General features: G+C 37.9%; 1 protein-coding gene across 1 annotated transcript in view; it reads left to right on the top strand.

Annotated features, from left to right (window-relative positions):
* Positions 1 to 17,778, top strand: part of atp2b2 (ATPase plasma membrane Ca2+ transporting 2) — a 236,509-nt gene that overhangs the window by 374 nt on the left and 218,357 nt on the right. The gene's annotated exons all lie outside the window — the stretch shown is intronic.

The following is a 17,778-nucleotide window of genomic DNA, read 5'->3' as shown; positions in this document are numbered from 1 at the left end:
TGGTGTTAAGTATACTAGGAAATGATAACAAATAGGAATATGGCGCAAATTATAAGCGAAATAAACTCTCAGGATGTTACATAAACTCTCATACTGTATGTAACGGTAAAACGTGAATGACTCGAGTGATGTTAACGGACTTTCATTATATTGATTGTTGTCAATGAGTTGATGCTCTCATGTTCTTGCACTATTTATTTATTAGTGAAGTTCCTTTAGGTGTGTGATGCATTCACTGTTTATGGATTTACTTTAATTTCCGTGTAAATTACACGGAATGCCTAGGCATTTACATTTTTCGGTGTTTGTCGTTGAGCGCGCGACTCATGTTCATGACTCAGTGGGATGCTTTCATCTCAACCTTCACGAGATTTGCTGCTGTTAGTGGAGATGAAATTGTATCGTTCGTGAAAGACTTTTAATAAAAATTGTGTACAAGATTAAAGGTGATATGCCTTTCAGATAGAAATCTAGCTGTTTTTTTTTTTGATGTAGGATAGACATTTGCTGAGATCACTGTTGGTTTATTTTTCTTAGACGTAATATATTGTGTAGTGTGCATATGTGGTAGGAAAAAGGATGTGAATCTTTTGGAATGGCTTTCTTTTCAACATTAATTGGTCATGAAAAATTGCATACAGAAGATATAAGCACTTAAAACTTTATCATTTTATGATGTCATGTACACTTCAGCTTCTGATCAAATGTTCTGTCCAATCAAATGCTCTTCATCGATGCTGAAGTGTCCCAGGACCAGTTATTCAGCAAACTGAGGTGCAACGCGCACAGACTAAAACAGACAGATGTACACATTCACATTCTCTGAAAGCACTGAAACAGATCTGCGTGTTCACATTCTTCATCCACTGACCAAAAGTCATCAATTACTTCATTATCTGCCCATGGGAATTACAGGGTTAACTTTTATGATAGCTGGGCCATTGAGGTGTTCTTGTTAAGGGCCTGTAAATGTGCATTAAAATTAGGGATGCCACAATTCTGAATATAAGACTGAACATTCACTACAACCGGTTTAGTACACGCATGTGAAATGTACTTTTTTCCGGTTTATGTGTCCAAATCTGTCTGTTTTATTATGCCCAGCGCACCTGTTCGTGTCTGCCAATGCATGTGCCTCCCCGCAAGTAAATATTCAATCACTATGAGCTTAAGCTTCGGGCACTGCTCTAGGCACACACTTCTAGTCCCAAACAGGTTAACTGACAAGCACAGTGACATGAAATGAGCTGTAAAAATCCCGGCCTCGCTTTTCATTTTTTTCACAGGCAACCCTCGCTTAATGCCGCCTTGGCTGGCTGCCCATGTCGCCCATGCCAACTGTACTTATTAATAGATGAGATAGGGTGTACTAATTAATAGATAAGGTAAATAGATACTTTATTAATCCCAGTGGAAAATTCACTTTTAACTAAAGTTTTTTGCTCAGAAAACATACAAAAGTTTTTAATCCTTTGATCTGATTTTTGTGAGATTTGCATGGTAAATTGTGAATTAACTGCCAGCAACAATATGCACAGATTAGCAATACAATATCAATGTGTTTCTAATACATATACTCTTGTGTATATAGAGCTATCAGATCTCCCACTTCCATATTGCACAATGTAATTTAAAACTCATGGATGAACGGGTCATTACCGGTTGCAAAATATTATTTAAATGAAATGCATTACTCACAGTTTGCTGGATTCTTGTTTAGTCCAAAACAGTAGGCACATAGGTCAGCGCTGGTATTACAGTACATCCCTTTAAAATAAACAATCCATTTCTCTCTTATGTCCATCCTTCAGAAGCACTGCAAAGATGCTCGCTTTCCACAGCCAACAACAGCACAATATTTGTCTGACATCACAATCTTACTGTACTGTTAACCCCTCATTCAGACAGCCAGCGACATTATCGCTGTGTGTCGCCTGTCTCTTTCAATGAGGCGTTTCTAAATCTGCTTGTCATAAACAAATGAGTACCATCCACGCTAACTGACGAGAGAAGGATGACGTGAACTCCACTGCTTCGTTCTCATTGGTAGTCGCTCCCGAAATTCACTCAACAATTGCATAAAATTAAACTTTTCTTAACTTTCTCGCATCGCTGGACATGCCCATACAGTCGCCAAAGGTCACTTTCGCTCGTGCCGCCGGAAGTCGCCCGGTTTCCATTGAAATGAATGAGATCGTGTCGCTTAGCTACTGCTGGTCGCTGGCTGTCTGAATGGGGCGTAATACAACCTGTCTTATTGTAAATGACTACTCCCTTTAGATCCATTTGAGGGGCTCCTCAGACTGGATGCCAGTGGGCGGAGCCAACAATATGATGATCTGCTGTTGTCTTGCTTTGGGGCAGGTTATATGAAAATTAACCTACATTGTGACATCATACCGCCATTTTACATTTGTTTTTGTTTTTTCAGAGAATGATCACATAAAAATCACAAAGGAGGAAGTTTAAACTTTGATACTTGCAGTATGTATTAATAATACCAAGACCTGTTAAATGTCAAAAATTTGATTCCTCAGTGCATGACCCCTTTAAATAAATCTTCAAAAACCATGCATAAACATTTTTCTCTCCAAAAAATACAAACATGTACATACATGTAGCTCATATAATATTGTAGCCCAGTTTTGCTGAACGCAGTGTTATGAGACGTTTGCCATTATTATGTTTTTAAGCAACTGAAAAAAGACCAATTGTAAGAGCATGTCAGAATCTCTGCCAGGGTCCCAAAATGGTCGGACCCCAGAGGGTTAAAGCCTACAGCGAACTGCTGGTTTGGACTACAGCCCTGTACTTCCTGATTAAATGACGTCAGTAGAACAGTTTTTGACTAAACTCCGCCCACAGGAATACGTCAGTCGTCAGCTAAGCTAACCGCAAGCTAAGCTGCTGTCGACTCACAACACACAAAACAAACTACACAATCAGAACTCGTTACGTATTTCTGAAGGAGGGACTTCATAGAAAAAGGAAGACATCAGCCTGTTTTGAGGACAGTGAAAACAGGGCTATAGAGATAGTAAATTGTGTGAAAAATACCGTGTTATTTTTAGACGTGAAACATGAACACATGTTATATTGCGCCTGTAAACACAATCAAACTTCAAAAACAAATTATGATATTTGAGTGATGTTTGAGAAAATATTAACAACTTTTGAGCTATAAGTCTAAATCATCAAAATATAAACAAAAAATGTCTTGAAATACTTCACTTTTGGTTCAAGTGCGGTGTAGTCTAGGGTGACCATACGTGCCATTCTTTCCGGACCCGTCCTGGCCAGGATTTCGGGGCGCCTTCCGGAAGTCGTATTTGTTGACTACATTCGCCATTCAGTTAAAAACATAAGACATACAGTCGTAGTTTCATTTTTACCCTAAAAATGTAATTCTACAATATCTTTTCTGTAATAATAATAATAATAATAATCCTCTATGACGTATGAGGTCGACAAATATGACTTCCGGAAGATGCACCCGAAATCCTGGCCAGGACGTGTCCGGGAAGAATGGCACGTATGGTCACCCTAGTGTAGTCAAACAAGTTTATTTTATTGAATGCATCCAAAGCTCAAATTGGATCCGGAAATGTATGCACCTGCAGATCGTTGGCACCCAAAGCAGCGCTATTTGTCATGTAAAGGCAGCTTTAAAGTAACCACAATGATTTTAAATCAGACTAAGATGCAGTGCCGCTGCTAGCCATTTTGGTGCCCTAAGCATAATTTCTTCATAATGCCCCCCACCCCGACCCTGAGAATTTTTTTAGGTTTTTGCCAGTTTAACTTTTTATTACCAAAACATATAACTTAATAGCAGAAAGTAAAATCTTCACAGCTTTAGTCAACACACACTACACATTTGAAAGTGCAAACCTTTATAGAATAGCAAAATAGAAAAACATACCAACCTTAAATAGAATAGCAAAATAAAAAATTAAAAATTAAAATAATCCAGACATGTTTTTCCCAAGTACAATGTCACTTAATGTCACAAATAAATTACTTTAAATAAACATCAATAACAAGAATACTCAAAATTCTTAAATAATACAAAGGTTTAGAGAACTAATAAGTGTCACAGTAATGTCTGCTTCATATCATACATGATGACATTTTATATTTATATATATTTAACAGTCAGGAATTGTTAGCCTACCATGTGCACTGACTGCTAACATTAACTAAGTATTAACCACCGTCATGTCAAAATAAACCAAAAAATAAACTACTGCTCAATATCTAAAGAAACGTAGTAAAGAAAGTAACAGCTGGCGTCAGTTATTTGTAAAATGCATATGTTAATGTTTTACAGTAAAATCTCAATTTAGCTTTCACTGAAGTTATAAATTATAACAACATAGTTTGCTAACATTAATGTCAGCACAGCAAGTTCGAGGAGCATTAGCAACAGCTGCAGCCCAGCACAATTTCCCTTATTTAGGAATGATTAAACATGATGGACTTACCTGCAAGTGATGCACGCGCATCATCCCGCAGTTTCTTGATCAAGGTCAGAGCAAGCATCCTCTTTATATTAGTTTTTGCTAATATAACAGTTAACAGCAAAACAAAGTTTTAAGATCACTCATGCTTAATACTTCACTGACAGGACAGCTGACTCTGTGGTTGCCTAGCAATATAAAAAAGTGCAGCGCACTGCTCTTTTCTGAATGTAATCAAAAAAGGCAGTGTGGTCGGCCTCAAATTTTTAAAAACGCGTTCTGTGTGATCAGCAGCTAACAGTTCATTTCATTCTGTCGTGATCATATGCCCTAATAATCCCTTCAAATACTTCATCATCTACTGGAAAAGCTGTTCTGTGTAATACACTGATACTGTGTGTGTGTGTTTGTGTATAAGTCACATTTTTTAATGGCTTATAACATCAACCCTGAAATATATAAGAACAATAACTGGTCTCTGCTGCGCTTGCAAAGGTGGGTCTGGTCGATCAATGCGTCGGACTGATAAGACAAAACTTATGCTATCCCAAATGCGACCCTCCAATCATCTTTATCTGGTCTGTGGGTCATCTTTGTCTGATTTAAAATCAGTCTGGTTACTTTAAAGCCACCTTTCCACTGTACATGACAAATTAAGGCTAATAAACTGGATGGAGAGTCGAAAAGGTGGTGCTGGTGCTTAATTTTCGGATCCAATTTGAGCTTTGGAGGCATTAAATAAAAGATACTTGTTCGACTACACCACGCTACATCGTTTGCATGTGACATGCCAACCGGAAGGCCTATTTCATCGTGTTCCTGTCAAAAAACTGTGTGCAAGATGAAAATTATTAATCCTTTTTTTGTTTAACTTTATCAGTAACATTTTAAAAAGATTGATTACTGATAAGTACATTTTTATATATTCTATACATATATTCATAGATTGAAGGCTCTTGCGCTGGAATGAGCTTCTTTCCTATGTTGACATGAATTTACGATTAAACTGAAATTTCATTACGACTGCCACTAGGGGGGCGAACTCAGACTGTAATGTCCAGTGGAAAGGTTTAGCATATATCTTTAAAATGTTAAAAAAGAAAACGATTTGAGTTATTAGGAGAAGACTGGCTGTATGTTCTGAATACTTGAAATGTAACAATTTATGAAAGCTTAAAGAAACGCAATACAAAAATACATGTGTTGATTATTTATAATTGCACTTATTTTGTGCAAGGTTCATAGTTGAACTGTTAACATTTGGCTCTTGCAATGTTAAACTGCAATTGTTTTTAAAATATTAAAAAAAGAAACTTTGAGTTTCTGTAATTCAAAGGCAAAATACTGGATACAAGATGTGTGGGTCTTTGTTTTTAATATATGACCTATAACTGTCAGGAATTGCCAGGAGACAGAACCCAAGCGCAGACAGACTAAGGGAACAAGGGTAACTTTATTAAATAAAACTGGAAAACAAAACCCACGAGGGAACAAGACAATAAACATAAAATAATCTTTACAGTGAACAAGACTTGACTTAGCACTTGACTAGACTATGTGACAGGCAAACACAACCTCCACATAAACAGACGATTGAGCACAGGACAGCAAACACAAGGGCATTAAATAGGGGAGCAAATCAAGAGAGGAACAGGTGACATGAATCAAACAATGATGGGATAATTAACGAGGAAACAAGGGGGCGGGGTCAGGAGACGAGACAGAAAGCACATGGCTATGAAAAACAAAGCCAGTGCTCTCACACAAAACATTGGGCTGCCATGATCCTGTCACTATGACTAAAAAACTGTGACCTGAAGACAGGATCATGACAGGACCCTCCCCTTAAGGGACGCCACCTGGCGTCCCACAAGGGAACACACTAGACATGAGACAGGACATACTGAGAAACAGAGAAAAACCAATAAAACGGCAAACAACAACGTACAATGACAGGGTTTGGATGGACTAACAAAAACATCATTAAAGGGAGGGGGGGGTGGGGGAAAAAGAAAGTTAATCGGGGGTGGTCCAGACTGGGAGGGACTTTGTCTAGAGCGGGGGGTCCGGGCAGGCTTGATAGGGGGTTTAAAATGGACAGGCTTGGTGGGGACAGGGCAAGGAGGGATAGTTCCAGGCGGGTCAGACAGAGGTGGGGTAGGGGGCGTTGCAGCTGGCTGTGGCAAAGGCTGCGCTGGTTGCGCAGGCGGCTGTGGCAAAGGCTGCGCTGAGGGCAGCGGCGGCTGTGGCAAAGGCTGCGCTGAGGGCAGCGGCGGCTGTGGCAAAGGCTGCGCTGAGGGCAGCGGCGGCTGTGGCAAAGGCTGCGCTGATACATATATACAGCCACCAAAAAATCAAGACCTTGTAAAAAGGCATAAGAAGAAGTATTTAACTGAATTCTCAATGAACAGGTCAATAATAGACTATTTAAACAAGTTGCATTGGTTCTTCAAAAAACCTCATGATACAAATCTAAAACATGTCTGTCTTTGGTACTGGATAGATTTACACATTTTGAATTAATTTAATATTAAGATACTCTCATCTAAGTGAACAAAAGAGAATAGCTTTGAGCCTTTACAGGATAATAAAATTAAGAAGACTTTAAAAATACATTGCTTGCACCTCTTTCATCTTTATTGAAAGTACAACACAGTCTGTATGGTGTTCTGTTGAGAATGTAAGTTAGTTCCTAAAAATGAATTTCTGTCATTGCTCACTGACATTCATTTCATTACCACTATTTTATTATTGAAACAATGCATTATTAAAACATGAAAGATTTAATTTTGAAGAATATCCTGACTACTGTTGCTCATAATGAATTTAAACTGGGACTGTCAATCTCCAAAATGATGAAGCACCAAAACAGCATCATAAAAGTGGTTTATATGACTTATGTGCTGCTTTAATGTAGTTCTCCTTCTGTTTACATCATCAGATTGGGGTGCGTTTACTGGACAAACATTTCATTCTGTACCCAACCACCATAATATAATGACCATTTTTATGTTCGTTAGAGAACTTGGTGGGGGCTGTTTTCCAAAACTTTTGCTGCTTCTTCTCATTGTGTAACAAGATTGTGACTTCAATCAATTCAGTGTAACTTTGTTAAGGTTTATTTTTCACCCTAAAAACAGATAAAAATATAAGTTTGAAATAAAAAACTTTTTTGAAATTTTTGTATGCAGAACAATATAGAAAAGAGTGTAATAATGTTAATAAAAAATCATAAAAAAATGATGCAATACAGTGGGACATACGGTAATACAAAACATCAGAAACAGTAAAATTTGTTATTATTAATAGAAGGTAAGACGATCATGTCCAAAGAGTAGTAAAAATGAACAGAAATACTCTGTTATTTAATTACTTTATATGAAGAACTCCACATGCAGGTAGCAAACATTATAGGCGAGTCGTTTAGTGTGACACAATGTTCACATACAGTGTAAGCCCTGCTAGGACAATCAGAATGAGATGTCAGGACACATTTTTCATAGTGACACTGATAATAGCATCCTTTGGAATGTAATACAAAAACGTGTCAGTCATTGCCTTGGAAATACAACACTTTACAGACTGTATGCAAATAGCAAGCACATTATAAGTGATCTGTATTTATTTTTTTGTTTTAGGCTTACTTTTTACCCGATCAGTGTTTACATCAAATAACACACGTTTCCAGCTACAGAGATGTATGACCACAGTTGGCTAACAGTGCTTTTGAAAATGCACCTGTGTTTCTGGGTTCAACTAACTGATTCATCTATAGTCGCAGCAGTTCTAATACAAAGTTTTAAAGGACTTTAAAAGGTGTGAGTCATATGGACCACTTTTATGGTGTTTTAATATCATTTGTCAAACTTAAATGTCTTAACGCTATTCAATGGAACAGAGCGAGCAGTACATTTGTTTTATATCTTTACTTTTGTTTTTCACGAAGGAAAGAAAGTCCCAGGTTTGGAACAACATGCAGGTCAGTAAATCATGACCTAATCTTTTTTAGGTGAATAATCCTTAGCTATGTGCCATGCAATTGTTAAAATAACAAAAATACTTAAAAGAATAATTTGCAGCATGATTAGTATTCAGCTTACTAAGCTTGTTTGTATGTAATTATTCACACACTTCAGTGGCCATTCATATTTTGCAAGCTATTTTTTGAGAGTGTACTTCAATGGTATGTTGGTTTTTTTTGTACGTTGGAGGCATTTCAAAACATAAAAGCCTTATTAATTAGAATTGAAGAATGTCAGCATAGCTTTTTAAATCCAGAATAAAAATTTAACGGGGAAAGGAATGTGGAAAAGCCTAACAAAGGACTTACCAGTAAGCTCAGCCAGCAGATCATCTTACAATGTCAGTATTTCCAAAAAAGAAAGGGTTATAGGTTAAGCAGCATATACATTTACATTTAGTTATTTAGCAGACACTTTTGTCTAAAACACAATAACAGCCATACATTTGTGCACCAGAACTAGCCTAACACAGTATACATAGCCAAGGGTTAGTATTTAGTTATTTTTGAAAAAAGATAAAGATAGAAAAAGAAAAGACAGTAGCAAATAAGGTGTTGGCGGAAGAGATGGGTTTTTAGCCAATCCTTAAAGACTGCTACAGAGTTTGCATATCTTGTTGAAACTGGCACGTTATTCCACAGATGAGGAAAAGAACCAACAGGCTTGTCGAAGACCACTCTTGCCGCATCATTCTGAATCATCTGTAGAGGTTTGGTTGTGCAGGCTGGGAGTCCGGCCAGTAACGCATTGCAATAGTCCAGTCTGGATAGGACAAGTGCTTGGACTAGGATTTGGTAGCATTCTCAGATAGGAAATACCACTTCCAGGTTTCTGGCTGTCTTGGAAGTAATGATTGTCAAAGAGCCTAGTTGAACAGAGAGATTGTGATGAATCTTAGGGTCAGATGAAATGACAAGCAGTTCTGTCTTTGCAAGGTTCAGCTGGGGATGATGATCCTTCATCCAGAGTGAGATGTCACTCGGGCATGCTAATATGCGGGCAGAGACCGTGGGATCATCAGGCTGGAATGGGAAATGGAGTAGTGTGTCATCTGCATAGCTGTGGGTAAGAAAAGCCATCTTGCCAGATGACAGAACCTAGGGATGTAATGTTTATTGAAAAGAGCAGTGGTCCGAGTACTGAGCTTTGAGATACCCCGGTATTGAGACGTTGGGGTTCGGAGACGTCACCTCTCCAGGATACTCTAAATGACCTACCTGAGAGGTAAGACCTGAACCATAGTAGTGCCGTTCTTGAGACCCCCATAGCCTTAAGGGTCAACAGGAGAATGTCATGATTGACAGTGTCAAAAGGGGCAGATAGATCCAGTAGAATAAGTACAGATGATTTGGTGGCTGCCCTTGCCTGCCTTAGGGCTTCAATGACTGAGCAGCGCATGTTCGGTAAAGTGACCACTCTTGAAACCAGACTGGTTGCTGTAGAGGAGGTTATTTTGTGTGAAGAAGTAGGAAAGCTGGTCAAAAACCACACGGTCAAGAAGAGTCTTGGCAATGAAGGGAAGGAGAGATATGGGTCTGTAGTTCACTAACATTACAGGATTAAGTGTGGGTTTCTTCACTAGTGGGGTCATCTGGGCGTCTTAAAAGCTGTGGGGAATGTACCAGTGGAAAGAGATGAGTTGATAATGTGGTTGAGAGCAGGATAACCGATGGAGAAATGGCATTGGCGTAGATAACTGACTACTGATCGTGTTTGTTTTCTTCACAAAGAAAGAAGCAAAATCATCAGCCGCAATCAGAACCCAATCATCAGCCGCAATTTTTTTTTAACATTTTAGTACATTATTGTCACACAGGTCGGAGAAGCGGACCGCCCCTGTCGCGGGTCACGCTCCTCCTAGTTCCACCCCGAGGAGGTCCCAAAACACCCCAATGACCAGACAGACAAAGGATTCAAATTTGACAACTTTTATTAAATATTAAAAGGGTAATAGGGGGGATTAAATATTTAAAAAACATCCCAGTCCTCGGGCCTTCATAGCAAGGGGTGGGGGCATTTGGATCCTCTAGGTTCGTGGCTATAAGCAGGTAACTAGAACTTTTCCCTCTCGATTCTTTGCTGTAATTTCCTCACAATTCCTCTGAACTCAGAGTGGCTTCTGTCAAAACAAGCACAGCACTACACTGCACACTTTGGGTGTACACACACACAATGAAGACAAAGACTCACCCACGACACTCCACACACTTTAAGTGACTAAGGACTTAGCCAAACTCGGCCCGGGTTCGTCGTGTGGCTGGTTAGACGGTGTTCTCAGTAGCGGGAAAAAGCACCTAATTATGGACGTCGGACCTCCTGCGTTTACTCCTAGTTGAATTGTGCTCCTTGGCTCACCCACGCTTCTCTCCACGGTGGGGCCGCAACTCTGAGTGCTAGACTCACAACACACAACACGACAGAGAAAAAACACTTTTTCCGTCGTGCTCCTTTAACAATCGCCACCACCTCCTCTCTCTCGTCTTCTTCGGCCCCGCACTCTTGATCCCCGGATCAGCGGAGCCGTCAGGCTTTTCCCTCGGAGTGTGTGGTTTGGTTCGCCCTAGGTGGAAAGGAGCTCGCCCCGTATTCGACCGCCATAGGCGGAAATGCTTCTGCCCCAAGTCAACCGCTCTCTTGGCGGAGCGGAGCTCGCCCCGAAATCAACTCTCTTCTCTGGTGCTTCTACTGCTCTATTTATCCGTCTCATCTTCAGCCCATCCTCCAATCACAAATCGCCACATTAATTCTCCTCACCTGCTGCTCGTAAAGCCCCGATTGTGTTGCCACAGAAACCAGGAAGTCAAGGGGCTCTATCTTACACCCGGCGCAATGCAGCGCAATGCGCGACGCAAGTGTCTTTCGCTAGTTTCCACCCTAATTTTCACGTTTAGTGCCGCGTTGTTTAAATAGCAAATGCATTTGCGCCCCCTTTTGCGCCCATGGGCGTTCTGGTCTGAAAACGAGGTGTGTTCAGGCGCATTGTTGGCGCGTTGCTATTTTGAGGCAACTAAAATAGACTACGCCATTGACCAACAAAAACCTGGTCTAAAGTCTAAAGTCAATGGCGCAATGTGTTTTATGTTATTTAAAGAGCGCATTAGTAAAATGCGCCTATACACGGGAGGACAACGCGGGTTTGCTTATCACAAGGTACATGAATGCGCAGCAGCACAAAAATGCTTTTAAATATGAAAGATTAAAGGATTGAATGTAAAAGATTATTATTGAGTCTCTTGGACATAAATGAGGACTAATTATGAGACGTTAGAAGGCGCAAAGAGCTGCTTCACCTGCAGCCTGGTAAGTAAATAAATGCTTTGCTTTGAACAAATGCGTCTGTTTTTAAATGTTTTTTTTAATGCTACCTCACGGATTTATTGTATATGATGACTCTGTACCTGTGGATATGGTGAGATGAGAAACATTTTTAAGTAATGCTTAAAAAAACTCTTTGCTAAAAAAAACGCTGTCCAGAGTGCTGAAACGTGAGGAGAGCCGTTTGTAAATTCTTTATCTCCTGTTTGTTACAAATAAAGTATTTTTAGAGTACAAACCTTATCTTACATACTTGTAAATTATTTTTTGATGATATTGGATAGCCATACATTTAAAGCAATTACAAGCCTGCTTTTTACTTCCATGACTAAAAGAAAACGGGTTTTAAAGGTTTTAATAAAAAAATAACAATTTCAATACAAGTGAAAAACAACACAATTATTTAACATGAATCTTAAACTGGGGATCTTCTTCCTCCGCTTAGTTTTCCAGTTTACAAAGTCCGTCATCTAAATAGGGATTAGACATAACGCCAGCGCAACTGGCTTTTAAAGGGGATGAGAGCTGTGACTCTCATTGGTTTACTGCACGTTACGCCCAAAATACTCCCATTACAATAGGACCTACCCTTTTCGACCATGCGCTCGGCGCAAAAACCATTTTTCCCGTTGTTAAATTAGCAAAAGTGGATTCGGACACGCCCATTTAGACGTTGCGCTGTGCGCTTTAGACAATGCGCTTAGATCGTTAAAATAGTGCCCAAGGTGTTTGTAATGTTCGGCCCAGGCGGAAACCATCTTTGGGCGGAACCAATCTTCGCCACTTTTGGTTCCTCCCTATAATAGTCACCCTGTGACATCATTCTCAGATTAACTTTATATTTTTTTACATTTTTAAATGTTTTTAATTTACAACTATGCAAACACCAGTGGGGGCCAGTGACTTCTTTTTCTCGTCACAACATGTATTTAGCCTTTCATGTGTGTGGTTTCTCATGTCAAAATATGTATTTGTTCTTCATTTAAATGTATTTGCGTCACGTGTCATGTCAAAATATGTACCTGGCATTGAAGGGGTTTATGATAAAAGAGATGCTCACATTTGCCAGATACTTGCTTAATCTAATGGGTAATCAGGGTGTTAGCGTTATTTTTTGAACGTGAGCGTCTCTTTTATCAGAAAGAAGGCACTTATTTTGACATGACGCATGATGCACATGGTTCCCATGACACAAGGAACTAGTGTTGTTTTTGGCGGCCTGTTTTAATTTTAGTTTTAGTCTAGTCTTTGTGTCAAGCTGACATTTTAGTTTTTATTAGTTTTAGTCAGTTCATACTCTTTTTAGTCTAGTCAAGTTTAAGTCGACTAAAAGTCTGGGCATTTTAGTCTTATTTTAGTCAGAATTATCCTTGACTATTTTTGTCTAGTTTTAGTCGACGAAAACTGGTGACATTTTTAGTCTAGTTTTAGTCAATGAAAATTGTATTTTAGTCTCTTTTTAGTAATGCAATTCTATTTAACCCAGACCCAGTCAATATAGTATAAGTACCTAGCAGTAGTATAGACAAAACCAAAATTTTCTTTTAGCCAAACCCATTAAAAAAAGTTATCTTGTTATATTATACCTTATAGATATAAGAATACATCCCTTTCAGACATGGAAGATGCTCTGATTGGAATTTACTTGATTTGAAGATATATATTTTACTTAATTTTATTTAACCTCTGAGTGAGTGACTTGACTGTAGGTAAAGAGTCTACATTAAAGTCTACAAACAGAGTAGTCTAAGCAGAAACACACAAACAGGGCCACTGCTGGTCAGATGGGTGCCATAAGCTGACTTTTACGGTGGTGCCACCTTTAGTTAAAAAACAACAACAAAATTACAACTATAGTAGGCTATGTGTGAGAATAGCACTCTATTAAAATGCTATAGCACTTTATTAAAATGCTATTGTTATCATTTATAATTGTATTTTGACAGCAACACAAACTACAATTATACAAATATGCAATATAGTATATCTGTATTTGTGTAGCTAATGGCACTATAATGTGACAAAGCTAATTTTACGTGTCAGTATAAATCCAAGTAATTTCGGAGAATTACTAAATATCTTTCTTGTAAGTAAATTAAAAGCCAGCTTTAAGAAACATCAGATGTCTAGTAACAAAAGCAAAAGTTTGTATGTATGGTTGGTTATGTTCTTAATAATACAGCTGTTTGATTGATTTAACACTCAAGCATTCAGTTAAGCAAGTTTAGTTCATTAAAATAATAAACAAGGACACAGACCCTTGTTGTTAGCATATAAGTTATAAAACAACGTCTTTAGCATATATATATTTACCATGCTTCAAAACACAACGCAGCACATGTCATTTAAACGATTGAAGATGCAAACTGGTACATTGTTATATTATTTAAATCACACAGATGAGTTTGCGGTGCCAGCAGTCAACGCTATACATATTAAAAGGCTTGTGAACTCACCTGAAAACGACGCACGGGTTTCATTTTGGACTTTTCGTTTCCATTTGAAGACTTGATGAGGCGGTGTATTCGCGGGCGCAGCTGGCCATCAAAACGTGACGTGTCGCGTGATACTGCGCAAACGGATTGCGTATGATATCAAAGCATCGCGAGAACAGACTGATCTGCATACTTTCTAATCGCTCTCGCGGTACGTTTACGTATTTTTGCGGATCGATTTGCAGAGCGCCATTGAACACACATGATAATTTGCAGTCAGGTGGCGGGGTGCCAGGAGATGGCTAGACGAAATAACGTTATAATATTTCGTCTCGTCTCGTTTTGGTCAACGAAAATGAAGACACATTTTAGCATAGTTTTTATTTAGTAAACCACTTTTAGTCTCGTTTTTATTCGTCAACAATATTGTATTATACATTTTATTATAGTTTTCGTCACATGACCAGCATTTACGTTGCGTCTAGTCTCGTTTTCGTCACGTGATAAAGGTTCGTTGACGAGGATATTTCGTCATACTTTTCGTTGACGAAAGCAACACTACAAGGAACACATATTTTGACATGACAAGCAACACACATGACACTCTGAACACATATTTTGAATTTGCGCGCCTCAGAATTGAAGTCACCGGCTCCCACTGACAACCACAATGTACCAACATGACAGCTATAATTTCAGAAGTATACTTTTGATGGATTACAATGACACACTGTGATTGTACATAATTTTTCTGCTGCATCCAAAGTGTTATCCGAAAAGAGTACTTTTCCTCAGAAGATAAGGTAGAGTAAATTTGTGTTTAACAGATCAAAGTACACTGTGACTTCTTGTGCAAATCCCACACATCTGTGTTTTTACATTTTTCACACAACAATGAACAAATCTGGCTAACTCAGGGTCTTCTGATAAATTATATTCTGCCCACTTAGGTCTGTGATTGTGTTACATTATGTTTGACAAAGCTTCTCATTAATTTGGACCATTTTAAAAATAGCTAAAATCTTTAGTTGTGCTGCCTGGAGTAATATGGATTTAGACCTTTCTGTCAACTTTCAGGGCTAAGTACTGTTGGCATACCATCTGATTTAAAAAAGAAATTGATAAGGAGAATGTGGTATTGTGTTACCATTGAAACGGCATAAGATAATGCTGTAATAGATGCATGCATTCAATGAACCTAACCCTGCTGTGTGGCACCCACATCTAGACACTTGCAAGTCAATAATGCTGTATATAAAGAGATCCCATGTTAATAAGTATAATTTAAACTAATCTCAAACACAAGGAATTCAACATTTTTAAGTCATTAAACACTTAATATTTAAGTAGGCAAGATAAAATAATCAGAAAACAAAATATTTTGTAAGATACACAGTTTTTATTGTTGTCAGTCCTTAATTCAGTATATCACTAGCTACATATCACCCATAATATGGATTGAAGCTCAAACATTACTTTTATTATTTCTTACTCCAAATTATTGCTGTCGGTCATTTGGCTTTGATCTTTTTATTCTGTCCTTTCAATGTAATGTTTGATGCATCAGTTGCATTTATATGCATTTAGAATAGAATAGAATAGAATAGAATAGAATAGAATAGAATAGAATAGAATAGAATACTAGAATAGAATAGAATAGAATAGAATAGAATAGAATAGAATAGAATAGAATAGAATAGAATAGTTTTTATTGTCATTGCACAGTTGTGAAACGAAATTTCAGCTCTCAGAAGTATACACATACAGTACACACACACATCCTAAAATATATCATTATTGTAAACAGATAAGTACATAATATGAGCAAATTGTAATCAAAATATGTAACAAATATGGTGTACACATTTTCTTTCACCCAACATCCAGCATAACTGTGCATAAAACTGTCTGGACATACACGACTGATGTTATGATGAAGTTCTGCATTCTTCCATTGCACGTCTAATAGCTGTTAAATAACAAAACTTGCACATGCTGTATATGCAGTGAATACTGTGCATAATTCAGTGAATCTGTAAGAAATATGTGTTATTGGGAGAATCTGAATTCCTGTGATTCATGAAATGTTGTTTAACAGAAGGATCATGCAATATCTTTTTCCCTAATACTGTAAATGCTGCATCAGTATGGGGTCTATGAGATGGATGCTGGAGATATTTCTTCACATCATGTATGTGAGTTGATAACTGAACTCCCGGAGGGGATTCAGAGAGTAAAGAGGCTTGGGTGAATGCTCTTCTAGCCATTATGAACCTATGCAGAGCCGTATATTGACTTGCTGAAATAGCCTATTTCCACTTGGGCGAATGATAGACATTTTCATTTGTAGACATTTTCATTTTAATTATTGTTTTAAACCATAGTTTATATAGGCTCGACCTGATTTTGCCAAGTGAGAAATGTCCTCAGGGCAACATATTGTTTTGACCCAAGGACAACATTTTTGTATATAAAACCTAAACCCAACTAATTAGAGGGAGAGGATGAGTGAAAAGCAATGGTCTAGATTAAAAGCAAATTATAATTAATGACAGAATTTTCATTTTTGGGTGAGCTATCCCTTTAAACTTGAAACAAACCGTAAACTCCCAGAGTCACATAAAGCAACCTCTAACCCATATGATTGTTTTGGTCTTTTGTCCATACCCACAAATACAAATACGTCCAAAAGAGGTGTATGATAGGGCCATTTATCTTTCAGTACAACAGACCTAAAAAATTGATGACTCATTTTGCACTCAAGCGTAAACTAAGAACATGGGATAGAACCTTAACTTACTGTTTCATCAAGAAATACAAACCTGAACTTGTCATTGTCATCATGGGATTTTATTGGATTTCTATAATTCTAAGCTATCCATTTTTAACCATATGGCATAAAATATTTTTGTAAAATAAGACAAGGACATCTGCAGAATTGAATTGAGGCCTCACATGCAGTATATCAGTTCTGATACTTTCCAATAATCATACAATATAAAACACTACACAAACAAAAGATTTTGGTCCCTTTTAACATACAATATGTACAAATGCATGGTTTTGTCTTCCTAACAAAGATAATTGTGAGAAAATCTAATGTTTTTTTGTCTGATCCAGTAAATCATGTATATTCATTTATCGGCAAGTTGAATGTGCCAGTGTTTGTGTCCAACCGTATTGTTGTAAAAGACAATGGTTTCTAATGGAATGACCCTTTCTTGAAAACTGTTAAGTTTAGTACACAAATAGAAATATCCTTCACAATAAGTCTGACGTCAGCCAAAGAACTGACAAATGAACAATAGATGAAATACTATCACAGGCCAATATATTGTTGGATTAGGCTCTGTTATACAATCCATATTTATGGAATGGATCCAAATTATCTAATGGATAGTGTCTGTCTACCTGTCTGTCTCTCTCGCTCTCCCTCTCTCTGTATCTTTCTCTGTCTGTTTGTCTCCTAAACTATTTATAAACCTATGTAATAGTGTTGATCTTTTAAATAACCAGTATGGATATTGCAGAATTCAATATTTGTGT

Source organism: Paramisgurnus dabryanus, chromosome 14 (genome assembly GCF_030506205.2).
Source record: "Paramisgurnus dabryanus chromosome 14, PD_genome_1.1, whole genome shotgun sequence".
Classification (NCBI taxonomy): Eukaryota; Metazoa; Chordata; class Actinopteri; order Cypriniformes; family Cobitidae; genus Paramisgurnus; species Paramisgurnus dabryanus.
This window is presented reverse-complemented; position numbering and strand designations above follow the sequence as displayed.